The sequence below is a fragment of the Prorops nasuta genome, unplaced genomic scaffold, assembly GCF_024137725.1.
Source record: "Prorops nasuta isolate Cenicafe-Biocafe unplaced genomic scaffold, Cenicafe_Pnas_1.2 PNAS00021, whole genome shotgun sequence".
NCBI classification, from domain to species: Eukaryota; Metazoa; Arthropoda; class Insecta; order Hymenoptera; family Bethylidae; genus Prorops; species Prorops nasuta.
The window spans coordinates 4,233,061-4,250,012 of NW_027116818.1; the positions used below are offsets into that span (position 1 = coordinate 4,233,061).

General features: G+C 38.9%; 1 protein-coding gene across 4 annotated transcripts in view; it reads left to right on the forward strand.

Annotated features, from left to right (window-relative positions):
• The window catches only part of LOC136780934 (probable G-protein coupled receptor No18), a 70,368-nt gene that overhangs the window by 34,450 nt on the left and 18,966 nt on the right, over positions 1 to 16,952 (forward strand). For 2 of the 4 annotated variants that reach the window (XM_066739550.1, XM_066739553.1), the window contains exon 1: positions 325 to 1,025. The exons of 1 other annotated variant lie outside the window; for it this stretch is intronic. The gene's annotated coding sequence lies outside the window, so the exon portion shown is untranslated. Of the gene's footprint in view, positions 1 to 324; positions 1,026 to 16,952 lie in introns of those variants that run through there. One more of the 4 variants, XM_066739551.1, reaches the window with a different exon arrangement.

The window sequence follows — 16,952 nt, forward strand, 5'->3', positions numbered from 1 at the left end:
CACAGAAATAACTGTTATTAGACTTTCTTCGTTCGTTTCCCATTTATATCTTTTGTCCATTTACAGAACGATTTACCGGTTGTGTATCATCAGGATTGAAACTTGCAATTGAATTTGAAATGAAATCGTAAAGATAGGTAACCGCGAGAGCTTGACCTTTTTTTTAAACTATTAAAGCATAAGACACGCGCCTTCCCGGTACCACTACATGCACGTAAGCAGAGGACTGCGCGAAGAGTGCGGAGGGTGAAGGGGCAAACTGGCGGGAGGGTCGATGGGGTGGTTTCTGGGATTTTCAGTACGCGCGCGACCGCCGCACCGAAAACACGCCTTCGCATTTCATCTCGCACGCAATCACCGAAATCTTCTTCTCTGACTCGACAAGCATCCGCGGAATCCTCGTATAAATTTCAAGAATTTTTAAAATCGTTTGACATTTAGAAAAAAAAAGAAACGCATAAGTAAATATACCTCAGTGAATATTATTACAGACTTGGCGATGACTGTTCTTCTATTCTGCGACCGGCTTTCTAACTGCGCTTAAAAAAGGAGGGAAATCTCGAGGGAGAAAAGGGACAAGAAAACTTGGAAAAAGATTCGCAAAGTTCGTCAAGTGTCAGTTGTGTCGAGGAATGCGTTCCTTTGAAAACTCCGTGAAAAGCAAATCAGAAAGTATTGTCTGACAATAGTTTTGCGGTATTATCATATGACCAAAAAAAGAAAAAGGAGGAGGCTGGGAAAACGGATTACCAGAAGAAGAATAATGCAAAAGCTATTAAGTTTGATCCGAAAGTAAGCTTTAAGATTTCCATCGTCTTCCGTAAACCTGTAATTAAAATCTAGCGTTAATCGACAATGATGAAGACCTCGTTTATGGCGAGTCACGTTTAAATTTGTATACCATTCCTACAGAATTAGCAAATATTGTCAATTAATTATAATTCACCTATCAGTCACCAACTGATCTCTGAGATCAGAGAAACGCTGCAAGATCAAAGCTATTATCTCCGGCCAGTGATCGTTGGGTAAGTTATCGTTGCCTCAACATTTAATTGTAAAGAGAAAAAGATGATTACGTCGGGGTCCTCGGAAGAAAACAATATTTTACACTAATCCCTTTAGGATTTATGATCCAAGTGTTAAAACTTTTGAGACAATATTTCGGAACTTGGATGAAATATTGGGGTACTCGCTTCTCAATAGGAAAAATTAAAACGCGAATGAACGAAAGAGCTCTTCGCGGGTATGAAAAATTTAATCAGACCTGATGCACTGATTTGCATCGCTGCAATAACAACTCGCTCACATATAGTTTATTTGCTTTGTCTTTTGGTGAAAAATATGATTTGATAAAGTGCGCCTGGCACGCAGCCACGAATCTTTGAAATTGACTTTAAAACGTTTCGCGATTCCCACCGGAAAGTTATGAATGCGAAAGAAGGCTTAGCACCCACGTGATCAAGTCAATTTCAATATAAATTCGCCACATCCATCGAATGTTTCAACTTAAAAGTTGCTTGAATTATCCTGATGGTGTATTCTGAAAAAGAAGAAGAAGTGGAAGCGTCGTCGTCGTCGTCGCGCGTTGTTTCGCTTTATTCCCCGCGGTATTCCCGGGTCGTGGGGATTCCGGAAAAAGACAAACAAGGATTTTCCCATTATTCCATTCCCTTTGTGGCTGGTGCAAGATTGCATCTCCACGGTACTTCCGAAATTTCTCATTTATTATCGTTACATGAATTTCGATGTTTGCTGTACTGAACAGAGAGAGAGAGAGAGAGAGAGAGAGAGAAAGGGAAAGGGAAAGGGGGGAGAAAAGACATCTCGTCATCAAGCTTAAAACTCCTGGATTTCTTCCAAATTTCAAGAAAGAAAATTATGCCGAGGCTTTTTCAATTTATCAGCAAGTCCCTGTGCGAGGTTTCCCCTATTGATATTCCATTAGTCCCCGATGATTCTCTTAAATAGCAAGCTACCGGGAAAATTCGAACAAAGCTCCTCGACAACCAAGAAATTCTCCATTTGCATTTTCTTTAAGACACCGTACAAAGTAAGCGGCGAAGCTCTAACTTGATTATTCAGATTGCGTTGTGGAATTTAAAGTTGTCCTTACTCAATTAGGTACGCTACTTGGAACAAATCCCTCGTTATTCCTTAGGATATTCATTGGACAACGTAGCTGCTGTAAATTAACGATAAACGCTCTATGAAATGTAGCGTTATGCAATTATTGTTACCGGGCACCACTTGAAAAAAATATCTCGTTACTCCTTCCCTCGAATATTTTTTTGACAATGAATGAATATGATTAGGGTGGTGAAAATTCAGATTGATTTTTATATATCGTAATTAATTACGATTTTCCTTAGCAGGAAGAAAGAGAGGGAAAGTATTGTGACCATAAGCTGCGCAATTTCAGATACGCGGACAAATTTAAATCGTTCTTCTTCCAGGAAGATAAGCAGTGGCTGTGGCTATATTTAACGTTTTCATTAAGTTTAACAGTGGCAAGGTTGCTAAGAGAGTTATGCAATTTTCAACAACACTTTCCGCAAGACGACAATGCAATGAATTTCCTAGTTTTATTGTGATTCGTAAAATGAAATGTCTGCACGGAGTGCCGTAACGTCACTTACATGTGGAGCGACTCGCTCGAGAATCTTTGTATGCTAATATAAAAAATCAAGAAAAATGGGAGAAAATCGGAGAAGAAGTCTCCGTTTCGTGAAATAAATAATTTGCGGATAAGACGAGAATCAGCGAGGCTTCACATAAATCTCTTTCGGCTTTCTTATTCGAGTCTTTATATATTAATCGACTATTACGTAACCCCTCGCATTAAGTATACTGACACAGGAGCGCCGTGGTTTAACTGGTCTTTCGCGGTAGAAACTTCATTCGTTAGAAAATAGCAGATATTGTTTAATCTTCGTATTATAGGATAGACAGAAATTTTTTAACTACGCGCGCACATTTCATTTTTCTTCCACTATTATTTCTATTCGAGAAATGTAGACTTTCAAGAGCCTAATTACTTCGGTGTAATTCTTCTAGGTAAATGGGGAGAAATAAGGTAGGGGTAGTGGATTCTTAAAAAAAGTGACTAAAAGTTTTATAGCGTTCGTTACAAGGTCCACATTTTTGATCCGCTAGATTTGCAATCGGCCACACTGTGCAGTGGTTTGCGAAAGTTCACTTTAATCATTATTAAATTTCCACTGGGATTCTGCAATGTTAAGGAAATTAAAGCTTCGGGTATTGTAAATTCTTAAATTCTCCACGCAGACGCTTGCAATTACTAAAGCCGAATCGCCAAGAGGTGTACATCCACATCCAATTAAGCGAGTGTCCAGTTCTTTTTCGTTGGGAAAAGAGAGAAAAAAATCCGTTAACATAGCTATAGAACACCCCCATGGGCAAAGTTACAAAACATCCGAATTTTCACCGTCCATGAATATTTATTCCACTGGATATATAGTATATATTGTTTCAATCGAGTCGGTTATTTAATTTCTCTCTCTCTCTGTTTACCGCGAGTTCGATAATTGGAGGTAAACATACGTATGGTAAATAGCAATATTATTGGTAGGTTGAAGTATTATCGGTCTATCAAGAGTTTCGAGCTACGATAGGAATTGAATCCGGTTTCGATAATTACCAATATTCCAGATATTTGAATTTCAGATATTCATTCGAATAGCAATCGAGCGTTCGACTATCCTTAAGAGCCAATATAATGAGGGACGAAGGAACTTTTTGGCTAATGAGGAATTAACAATGCCATCTTATTATGCGCAAGCCCAATGGATTCTCCTTTCGTTTTCTTTGCGATGATTTTCTTCGAGAGCTAGCATCACCGAGTAAGCTGAAGAAACTCAACGATAAGGGGGTTGTTGGGGGGATGATGGAACTAATAAGATTCCATGCACGTGCACCAAACGAAATTGAAACTTTCGACCGAAAGCAGGCTTAAAAACTGTCGATCAAAAGTTTCATTAAAATAGCTGCAGGGAGTCTATATATATATACAGTATATACATCTATCCTGAATTACCTGGCATTCATACAACACATTTGTGCGTAGCCTAAATGACTCGAGTCACTGACGAATGGCACTTCGTAAAACAGTCTCATATACATCTCGTATAAATCCTGTAAACGCGAATAAATCTCCTCGATTATTAACGCGTGAAAATTTCCTCCAATATGACTCTTCCACGTGCACATGCACGTATACTTAATATCAGCAACAAAAGGTGGATTTATTTTTGCTCTCTTCGCGGTTTGACCCTCTGCATATTTATATAAATTTATCTCGACGGATTATCGCATTTTAGCTTATAAATGTACGAGTTCACTTTAGTACGAAGGAACTTTCACAATTTTAATTCAACGAACGAATTTCATTTATTAATTCGTCCCACGAGTTTTAAGCAAGAGCAATATATATGTATGTATATACTTACTGTTATATCACCGAGCAGTTCCAGGTCTGTATAAAGCGAGAGATCGCGTTAGATTTATCGTTCCGAACTTGGTGGAAACTTATGGAGGGACAAGTATTTCTTGCTTGATGTTCGGGGGAATCGGGGCCGAATTCGTACGTTCGTTTGCTTTTGTTGATGAAGCTTTTATAATACATATATATATATATGTATATTTGTCATCATCCTCGCTTCAGCGTTCATGTAGGAAAAGAGCATCGAGTATTATTTTCTCTAGTTTTGTTGCAACAGGCGCCATTCGTATGCCAAATATCGCTTCAACTCGTGTTTCGCATCGTAACTTAGGACGATCGCGACTGTTTGAGGCTTTACACCCACATAAAAATAGTACTTTTATGTTCCCACGCGATGCGACATATTATATGCAGCGTGTGTCCTTTAACCGTGATTCCTTTGGATGTTTTTCTACCTAGCTCAATTTTCCAATCAGGTAAGCTTTAAACACGTTTCGTCTTAAGTCGAAACGATCGCATTTGATCTTTGAAGCTTTGATTCGGGAATATCGATTTTTGTCGGGTGATATCATGAATAATCATATGCTTTCACACATAGAGACTTCCGAGACTTTACATTCAGGCACATAAAATTAGTAATTATATATTCCCAAGCTTTGGGATTTATTAAATGCACACTATAAAAAATCTGTATAAAAATTGTAACGACAGTATAGTGCAAGGCAACTTTGTAGCCCACGTCTGTCGTTGTTTAATTTACATGTTTTAATTCAACAACAATTTTGTAGTAATAACGATTAAATTATTCCTTTGCAGCTTTATGTAAATGTACAACCGCGGATGTGGATTACAGGGTTGCTCACACCTGCCCTTGTAATTTTTTCAAAAAATCTTTCTCTACATATTTCAACGTCCTGTACGTCGCCCTTTAACACTGATTCCTCAGCACGCTTTCCTACCTGGCTCAATTTTCCAATCAGGCAAACCTGAAATATGGTTCGGTTCTCGTCTTAAGCTGAAGCCATCGGGTTCATCTTTGAAGGATTCACAGGAAAATTTCGATTTTTTTCCAGATAACATCGTGGATAATCATATGCTTACGCGTAGGAACTATTGAAACTTTACACACACGCACATAAAAATAGTAATTTTATGCTCCCACGAGACGCGATATATATTATATGCAGGGTGTGTCCTTTAACCGTGATTCCTTCGGATGTTTTTCTACCTGGCTCAGTTTTCCAATCAGGCAAACTTGAAACGTGGTTGGTTTTAAGTTGGAGCGATCGGATAGATCTTTGAAGGTTTGACTTGGAAATATCGATTTTTGTCAGGTAATATCGTGGCTAAACATACGCCTTCACATACACAAATGTTAGCTTTAATAAGAGCTACTTACCACCGGAATATTTGGTAGTATCGTTATACCTGTAGATAGACAAGCCCCTATCTCATATAACTTAGCCTTTCAAGTTAGCCGGGCATTATGCATAGCCGAAATGCTGCACGCCAGTATATAAATGGTAAAAGGTACCAGCTGCTTCGGGACAAAATATTAGGCGTACATTTTCGCGGCTCCTATAAGCTTCCGAATAAATATGTAAGAAAATAAGCTCCCTTTGACAACATCTCCTTAAATTCTGCAAGAAAACTTGCAAGATTAAATTTATGACCCTTCCGCGAATAAGGTTAAACTTCCGAGCGTCGTAAAATTCAACGATAAAATATATATGAGAGAGAATAAAAGAAATACATTCGTGGATTGAAAGATTAATGTTGAAATGGAAACCCTGTAGAGGCTTATTTGTTTCTAAAAGACTAGTTAGTTTGATTCCAGTTATTATATCTTGCTTTCAAATGGACAAATCGCCAGAGGCAAAAGTGATTTCACTCTGCGCTGGTGGAAAGCGTGGTTCATTTGGAAAATTTGTCAATATCGAATCCTTTGTTGACACGCCTAGGGTCTCCATTCGGCTTCCTCAAAGGATCATTAGGCGTGATGCTGCTCTACTTCACGAATCATTCGTCGTCAAACAGATCGATTCGAATTTATCGAAATAATTTGCTAAGCGGTAGAATCTCGCGATTCCAGAAGCTCTGAGCATACAGTCTGAAGGCTCGTGTTTGCTCGTATTAGTAGAGCAAACGTGTGCGATTGGTGACTAAAGTTTCTTATTGTGTGATAAATTTATTAGTATTTAGTGCTACCGCTATGATGTCCTATGTACTGAAATAAATATGGAAAAATGTTGTACAATTCACTTTGTACGTACCAGAGCAAAGACGACGAAGAGAAAGATATATATTTAAATATATCGTGATGCGATACCCTTTATCAAAATAATTTCAGAAGTAAGAGAAGTCTAGGATGGCAACTCTATATCATTACCTTTCATTATTCACCTTGGGATCAACCAATTTCTTTCAATGTTACACAAATAATCTGCTCATACCTTAGATTTGTAAGCTTAAAAATTTAGCATCAATCACACAAAAAAAAGAGAATGAAGCCGCCCACTATACGGACAGTCACTACACACCTAGACTGGTATTCTGAAAAGCTCGAGCTTACACTTTTATCTTCGCTCCTGCCAGACTCAAAATCCAAATATAACAAATACAACTCTAATTATAAAACCTTCATCTTTCCATGATGAAGTTAAAGCTTTCCCGTCTCTATCCATCAAATTAAACTCGAGTACACTCTAGAATAAATATCTTCTTTATTTTTTTACGTTTCATACTTCAGACAAAGGAACGATATACTTGCGCAAATACAAATAGTACCAACGAATCACATTTGTTTTTAACATTGTTTCAGATGTATGATTGAGCACTTTTGCGCGAAAAGTGAACATTTCGCGTGAAACCGTATAGAGAATCGATTTCCAGGATGTCAATTCTCCAACTTGACATGAGAATATTCACCTGGATATTAACCGATCATATGTGTTTATAAAACTCTTTCGGGTCTATTATTGGTTCATTCCGCATGAAAAATGAACAATTGCACGCGAATATTTCAAGAGAATCGGTTCTCAAAAGGTCAATCATATAACTTAACCTGAAAATTCCAATTGAAATTAATCAATCACAAATGTTTATACAAGATAAATTGAGCTCTGTGATTGATTAAGTTTGAGTGAAAAGTGAACATTTTCACCGAAGAGAGTCAATTCTGCACGTGGGTCCACGTGAAAACTTCACTTTTCAATTAAAATGAACCATCGGAGTCCTGAAACAATTTTATAGATACACGTGTGATTGGTTATATAATCTCAAGGTGAATATTTTCACGCCAACTTACAGAATCAACCCCTTAAAGTTACATCGACGATCAATCCCCATTACCCCCAAGACCTTTCACATGGAGCCATAAGAGACTCGTGTTTGAATTAACAGAGTAAACGCAGCGATCAGTGAAGTTTAAGCTGGTGGTAAGCACGATATCTGGTGCACTCGAGTAAACACGCGAGATCATTGAGAAATTTTCGTGAAAAATGCAGCTGCAGCGGAGGACGATCGATGATATATATTCGACGTATACTACATAGGTTGGCGCGAATTTAACGCGCGGCCAACCAAGCATCAATCCATCCTGAAATTCCGTCTTCTGTGTGTGCTACCAGCTCGAATTTCGAGTCCAACGGTTAAACTTCACAATTGCGCCAGTTGCAAACGTGCAAATTCTTGCCCGACACATTCGTGGCATGTAATTCCTGTCCAAGAGTCTCGTTGGACGCTCGGAAATTCCAACGAACGATCCGATCAATTCGTATAGCGTTCCACGAAAATGCATACGCTCATATTCGAGCAAAGATTGTATCGAATTGACAGATTTTACTGTTTACAATAAAATTTTTAAAGGAGCTTGATTAACTATAAAATAAGAGAAGCGTCGGTTCGGTGCAAGATATTAAATTCGTATATAGGTGCAGGATCTACTGGGGAGTCAATCGTGCGGAAAGTCAAGGGTCGCGAATGCAAGGGTATACAGGACGTATTATATATTTTACGATGCAATCTTCTTGAAAATCCAGAAAACTTGCTGAGAAAATTAGACAGGACCGATGGAGAATAGGAATTTAACACGACCAAAGCTGTATAACAAAATTGGTCATTCTGACGTCATTAGGAGCTATTTTCCCCTACCGAAGAAGGTCATATATTATTATTCTCATTTTCAAACTTTCATTATCTATATGCACACTCGAAAAAGTGCCACTTTGGAGTAATAATAAAATTGTCTGATGGAGAGAATCGAAGAGGTCTTTAAAGAGAGATATTTGGGAGGAGGAAGGAAAACTTTACGATCTATAAAAGTCTTCTGGTCTTTGTGGGTATAAAGGGGTTTATGCTAAATACGTTGATAAACTATTCGGCTATTTCCGAATTTCACTGTCGACCGGTACGATAAAATGTAACGGGATAACCTTTGCAATCTCGATCCCTACCGAGGGCTTCAAAAGCTGAATCACTTAAGTTTCTTTCGAGTTCTGTAGTATTGAAAGTTTTACCCTTTAAACCTATGTTCACAACCGACGCGACGTTCGCAAACAGCACATACGTAAATAAACGCACACATGCGTTGCACGTGTGCAAGAAATTCCAAACATATATATATATATATATATATATATATGTTTCGAGGATGGCAGATGGTCACACTGGCGAGTTTCGAGGGTAACAAAAGTTAATTTATAATAAAACGTTTCCAGAGGCCGATTTTTGAGTAAAACGAATGACGCTGCATGGATTACAAAGACCCCCCGAAATGACACGATAAATAAAAAAATATCACCGACTGGACTGAAACCTCCATAATATAGCAATATGTGTGTGGAGAGCCGTTCGAAGCAGGCACCATAAAAAAAGCAATGAATTCGCGTAGCACATAATTCCTTGGGGCTGTTAAAGGTAGCATTGTCGAATAAAGATATTTGTCGTTAAATAACAGAGGTTAAACTGGTTCATTGCGAAAGGGGTGAAAGCAGGCTGATTGAAGATTGACGCAGAGTCGAAGGTAAATATTTCCCGGTGCTTCCACGTAATTAAACCTCATGGTGGGTGTTTCTTTGGGCTTGCCGAGGGAAATTAAGAGGATACAGGTAAATTGGGGGTAGAACGTGGCTGTAGGGAGTCCATGGTTTGGCGCGACTAAAATTAGCATAAGTCAATTTTAACGAGCTTGAAGAAGCTAACGCTTCGCGTAAACTGTCTTTTGTACGTAGCGCCGAACTTGCCGAAACACTATTAGTCACTCTAATGAGACTTTGCTAAACTCTGCTTGGAGTGCGGTATGCACGCATGTACGCGTGATTGGCCAAAATAAACCCAATCAATTCCCTCTCGCTTTGCTCACCTTTTCACAATTACACTCGCATCGCGTTATAAGCTATATATATGGTAAAGTTCAACCTTATTCTCAATTATACACTGTACATGTTGTATATGTATATATGTATAATTTGCAAAAATTTATTTTATTACGTTCATTATACCGAAAACCAGACGCGCCTGCACTCTTCTTCCAATGTAATTCTAATTAAGCTAATGAATCTGGAGTTTGCGGACTGTTTGCGATTATATAACGAGAAATACTCTACCGGCTCGCCACCCCTGCCCCTGTACCCTTTGGAGAAATGTACATTCTTAACGATAGTATTTACTGCCGACATTTGGAATTAAAAGCCTCTTAAGTAGAACCGAAGACCTTAATAGTTTCTTTGCACCTTAAGTGTCACACTATAGAATATTACTGCCTACTTACCATAAATATATTGGCATTAGAGAGCCGGACTATCAGAATTACCACGACCTCCCGGCCGATCGCCTTGGATTTCATTAAAGGTTACGCGCAATCTTTTAAAAATATAGGGTAGGAGGAGTGGGGGAAAAAAATGAAAAACGCAAAGTCAAAGAACCAACCGAGAGAGGGACGAGAGTTAATAAGAAGCTTCGAGAAATTACACGGTACCTTTGAAAAAAAATTAGAGGGGGCGCGCTGTGAGAAAAGGAAGTCTTAAGAATTTCAATTCGTCGATGTGGAAGAAACGTTTCTTAAGAGCGGGTAGCGCATCCATTGAATGTCGACAAGACGAGAAAGAGCAAAATAAATGATAAGATAAATGAAAGCGAGGCCGAGAAGGATGGGGAAGAAGCGAGGGGGATGATAAAATGGGAAAACACCAGACTCGGGATAAGAGGGAATGAAAGAGAGACGCCGTATAAAGAGATCAGTCACGCGGAAACTTCCTTTTACCGTTTAGCCATGTGCCATATGCGTCGATAAGAGCTTCCTGAATACGATCTTTCGAAAATATGCCATTATCCATCGAGAAAACCACCCTTTGCAATATTCTTGCATCGCGGAATAAGTCTGGCGTAACCTAATTATCATGGCTGCACGATAAATGATATGACACAGCTGCCAATCAGCTTTTGGCAACTCAATCTTCCAATAATTGAGTAAAAAAGTGTTTTGGAGGGAAAATTCTTAGCTCGAAATCAATCTAGCGTAAACTAATTAGACCGAAATGAAGGATTGGCGAGGCCAGGGGGGTGGGGGGGGGGGGAGTTTGATTTTGTATTGAGACCACGTCATGCCGGTGTCGAAGCTGTAATTGAAAGGTTGACGTGTTGCACAGAAGCATCAAGGAGTAAGAAGTCTCGTGCAAATCAATCATAGGCAAATTTCATTTGGCGCTCCTCACGCTTCGCGAGACAGGGACTGTTTCATATTCCTCATACAGAACTCTCACACACATCCGATGCCAATTACACCGTCATACCGTCAATTGACGTATACGTGATATACCCTTAGATTTGACCCCGGATCACCCACCTCCTGATTCTCTCGCGTATACAACGTGTCTCTCGTAGTAATTCGCCCCAGAGCGTCTACTTAAAAATTCATTCATCTTCCTAAATATAAGAGACGTCAATGTTGTTCATAGGACACCTTTCTCAAAGTACTTTCTATTCAGATCCAAAAAGGTTTTATGCAAAAATTGATATCTTTTATAGTTAGGAAGATAAATGAATTTTTACGTCCACACGCTTTGGGGCGAATTACCACGTGAAAATACCTTTATATTCGAGGCGTCTCGAAATCAAGGAGTCCAACCTGGCTATGTGGTAAAACATTTACAGTAGGTACAGGAGTTTGTAGAATAAAAGTTAGCAGGTGTTTAATTGATAAGCAAACCAAACAATCTTAAAGCTTTTCCCAATGGAAGAAAGTAACTTTAGCAAATGCAGTCTAGCGAATCCCTCGGATAAAAAAGAACTGGAATGAGGTTATGTGCGAAGGAACAAATGTGGGCAGAGTGAAATAAATAATTATCAGGAGTCATTGCAGCGAGTGAAAGATTGTCAGCCGACGAAAAACGAGAGTCGAGAAAGCTGCATAAAAACGGACGACTTCATCGAATGCCTCAGGCTTTCACAAGAAGTCGAGAAAAAATAGGTCAGTTATATTCTGAAGTATACGATTTTCAAAGGAATCCCGTCATTTTTCTTATTGCGTTTTTCAATACACTTTTCGATTATAGTCTCCTTTTTTTTCAACTTTGCTATACTTTTTATAGGACATGCGAGGCGATCAGGAGTATCTTTCTTGAGTTTTTTCTCCTCTCTTCTTTTCTCTACCTCCTCTAATTTAAATAATTTTTTTCTATAAACTTTTCTACAATTAAAACTAGAAGATTTAATATAACCGATATTTCACAAATGAGCGAAAATATTTCCATGGAATTGATTGAAACGGGTATCCATATGTAATAGTATATACGTATACAGAATCCTGTAATAATACCCGCAAAAGAAGAACGTGCCGAGAAGGTATTCGCTTCTTCTCCTTTCGAGATTGCAAAACGCCAAGGATACTCTTCTTTTTCCCCAAGCGAGTAACCAATAACGATCCGCTTTTCGAAAACTTTCGAGACACTTTGATAAAATTTCCTTCTGTCCACTGAGTATTAAAATGAAAAATAATCTAAAACGTTGTAAGCAGTTGGATCGATATCCATTGCATAATTTGTTGCGTTAGTGTACCAAAGATAAGAAGGGAGGACGATAAATGATAAGAAGAAGAGTTGAAAAATATTGGGCTAATGATAAGACGAGATGGTGGAAGGGGAGCCCAAACAAGTGGCCAGCAGATTTATGCGAGAATCTCTCTCGACTATTTTTACAACTATATTTGATCCACTGTTAAATAAATTTTTAATTTTCGTCAAGCTTGGTAGTTTTATTTTTCGCCGGTCAACTGTCCTCCCACCATTCGCCTACTTATCGAATGTTTAACCTTTCTGTGTGTGGTCGCTAGAAATAATACTGAAAACCCTTGACAGCTTTCGCTCAATTATTCTTTACGACAAATCGATATTCTTGTATGACACTTAGTTTCACCAGACTCTTTCCACTACTCCCCTTTCTTTCTCGCACAGTCTTTCAACCCTTGGTCGCATTTACAAGACTTTTAATAGACCATACACATTCGCGCCTTGTCGGTTTCAGTGACAAATCCTCGACTCGGCCACAATCCATTCACCTTGCTTTCTACCACAATATTTAAATCCTTCTCGATCTCTCCCTGTAAACCTTGAATTTTTCATTCTCTTTGTCCAGTTCTCTCTTGTGTGCCCACCTCCTCTCTCTCTCTCTCTCTCTCTCTCACAACTACTGGATCAATATTCGCTCTCTCCTCTCATCAGAGACTAAATCTCTCTAATCCCTCTAGATCATTCTTCTCCCTCCGTTCGTTCATTCTATTTTCAGAGAGGGAGAGGTGAATCGATATCGATCATAACTCAACAATTCCGCGAAGTAGTAGAGGCCCATTCATCCAACGAGGTTTGTCCGTCGTGGATTTCAAGCGTGCGTGCAACCAGCCTTTCAATGAAAACTCATCATTGTTCTTACCGAGCATGCACATCTCTCCTTTTCTCCAAACGAAAGGTGGATGGATCCATCATACTCTACATATATTGTTGCATAAAGAGATCTTACCCCCTCTCCTCCCCCTCTCCCCCTCTTACAGCCATCTCACCACCTCCCTCCTCCATATCTCTTCCCATTTCTATTCCAACGACTGCTATAACTTTGACTCACTCGCCTAACAACCCTTGACATGACTTATCTTTCTCACGAAAGCATCGATGACATTTCCCTCAGGACTCTGTTTATTTTTCTCCGAATCCCCTCGCCCTGCGACAATGCCTCCATTTGCATCGGCTCGCAATAACTTTACCAAATTATCACTCTCTCAGTGACAAAAATTCCCATTGATGTTCCTTTAAAAATTATAGGCTGACCTTCCTGACTCAAAGATCATAATTAATCTCTCCCAATCGACTCATGGTAAGCAGTTCTTCCGATCGTATAATAAATAAAAGTCGATCGATTATTCCTGGCTGCGAAAAGGGGGCAAATCTCTGATGCAAAGAGATGGATGGATAGCGTGCGAAAAAAGAGGGAAAGGAGGACGATGTTTATTGTAAAATAATAATAGAGGATTAATCCGACAGAAATGTGTAGGAAATGCAACGAAGGGGTTGGGGTGGGGTGCTGTATGGCCGGATGGCGTAGTAATTTGTCAGGTGCAAATCCGTGAAGCGCACACAGGAAGCCTTTAAATTATTGTCACTCGAAGAGAGGGGTAATTTACTGGCGAGAGGTCAAACGGTTAGGTGCGGTGAGCCACGCACAGTCAGAAGCTACGCCGCCGATCCGGCTTATCAGCAGCACTGCTCTAACCCCGACTGCTTCTCGCCTAATCATCCGGATTTCGATCCCTCTACTCCACTACCTCTCGAAACAACGCTGCTCGAGTTGTCGTACTAATTATAGTCGAGCACCGCGTGAATCGATCAAATCACTGCGATGAGCTTCGTTTCGAATCTATAATACCCCTATCTCCCTGATCCTCCCTCATTTCTTACTCTCTCTCTCTCTCTCTCTCTTTAATTGGAAATACCGATTGCTGTTGCTATACATTATCTTGGATTTCTTTGGTCTTTTGATTAAGAACTCATGTAGCCAATGAACTGGGAAATAAAAGCAAAGAGACTTTAAAATCTCTCTCCTTTCAGTGGTCGCAGCGTGTACGATACGAGCGACAAATAAAACGGAAATTCAACGGATTACGCGTGTTTCCAACTATCACTATCGACCTTTTATTTCTAACCGATCGTATACGGTTTTTTTAACACGTTTTTTTACCTCAGTTGAGGATAGCAAGAGGCGATGAAAAGGGACATTTTTATACGAGAAAATAAGAGGACGAACGAGAATAATTGCAAGCGAGGCGAAGAATTTTGACGGAGAACTGTCGAGTGCTTAATTGAATTATGCAAGGAAATTAGTAAATAAATTAATAAAATTATCTCCGCGGTTCATGCCACTGGAATTTAATCAATATTCGAGCAAAGTGAATTCGGTTTGCGTTATTCGGAGCGACGAGGATGAGTGTAGTGGATAATTTAGTAGTGAAGGTGTCGAAGGAGGAGGGGAGGGGAGGGGAGGGGAAAGGAAGGGGTGGAAGGAGGAAACAACTGTGGCCATTTTTGGTTCCGGGCTGCATCTGGCTTTTGATAGTTGCGGAGTGTCGAAAGGTAGCGGTGGAGCACGTATTCGATAATGAATGGAGGCCACGGGCCACGATATAGCAACATGCCGTTCTATATGCAATCCGATAAAGTCAAGAGGCAGTAAGACTGGAACTGCAAGCCGTGGAATCTTCGAGTACCGTGACCGTGAGCACGAACCACTCGGTTTCTAAATAGGCCAGAATAAAGGATGAGACTCTATTGCCCCTGCAATGGCCAGTTGATAACGTATAGGATAAAGAATTATAACTTCAATTCCGATACAATATTCTTTTGCTTTTTCCTTTTGTCGTTACACCACCCCTCCTCCCTCCCCCAGCCTATTTCAACCTCAACCTTACCCACTCCTCCCTCGCCATCCCTTCTCTTCTTTATTATACACACACGCGCATGCACAAAATCTTAGTAGGAAAATCTTGAAGCTGGAGGATGATAAGAAGAATATGCTGCTGCCTTATAAAACTTTCGTAATTCCTGGATGATGTTGAGGAGCTTAGCGGTGGCAACGCGTTAAGAAAACTTTCTCAGGAAACGATCATCCGTCCGAAGTGGGCCAGATAAATGTTCAAAGGAAAGGAAAAGAAAATCTAATTCTCTAGAAAACCCCAGTGCCAAAAATTCAAATTTCACTCGCGAACCGTGATGTGTATTTATTTGTACTACAGTTTTCCAAGGATAAATCATATTGTTTTGTAGAAGGATTGTCGAACGAAGGGATTGGGGTTAGTGTTAAAAGTACGAAACAGATGAAATCGCTTTGTGTCAATAAGGATGAGAAACGAATCAACCGACTTTAATTCCTCTTCCGATAAAGGGGATAAGAAAGTCTGCAACAATACAGGAGGAAACTTGGAATGATACAGCTGACTTTCGGAAGTTCCAACTTCCGTCGGAGAAACCCCAGTGGATCTAAATGAAGTTGGCGAGTATAAGCCTGGATATTCCCTCACGACGAATTCACAATCCACTGTTTATTTAGCCCGCTAAATTTCAACCAACGCCCGCTCAAGCTATTAAAATATTTTCTTTTCTAACCCAATGGAATTGTGTTAATTATATTTTGGCCAGAAGAAAACATTAATTGTGAAATTTTAGGAAATTAAGGAAATACTCGAGTAAAACAGCAGAAAACTTACGGACATCTGAAATTTTTTAGAAAAAAGTGATATTTCAAACTTAATTCTCCCATTAATAGTGCAGTTTAATATTCTAAAAAGATTTTGAGGGTCTTGCTGATTTTTAAAGAAAAAATTATATAATTTTCAAATGTGGTAGTCAATTTGTTAATAGTAAAAAAGAATAAGCTATTATTATAATAATGATTAGAAGTTATTAAATGCTAACACTTTTTATATCATTATCAAAAAAATCATCCTTTTTCTTTTTCTCTTTTTTCTCATTTATAGCTTAGGTAATAGATTTTTACCTTTTCAGCTGTTTCTTGTGCTCTTTTATTTTTAAAGTAATAAAATAATGCAAAAAATCTTAGCAGAATGTGCCTATACTATAAGTCAAATAACAAAACTTTTGATAAATCAAGGTGGTAACGTGAGCTACCACTATGCTTTAAGGGATTGAAGCAGTTAATCTTTAATAGCGTGCCAGATTCTCTTATTTTATTTAGAATTTTCATCCAAGCTCTTCGTAAGCAACGAACGAATGAAAATTACAATCCTTACACAGACTCTTATGCCAAATGTCTATGTAAAAATTGTATACCACATCTACAAGTTTTCATGAATAGTGGTGTACAACTGTAATAAAAAATATCACTGTTTTATTTGGTGGAACAGAGTATAACTGATTAAAATTTCGATATTCTCTTATTATTTCTGAATTTTTGCCAACTTTCTTCAAAATAAAGAAGGTCAATCAAATTCTAT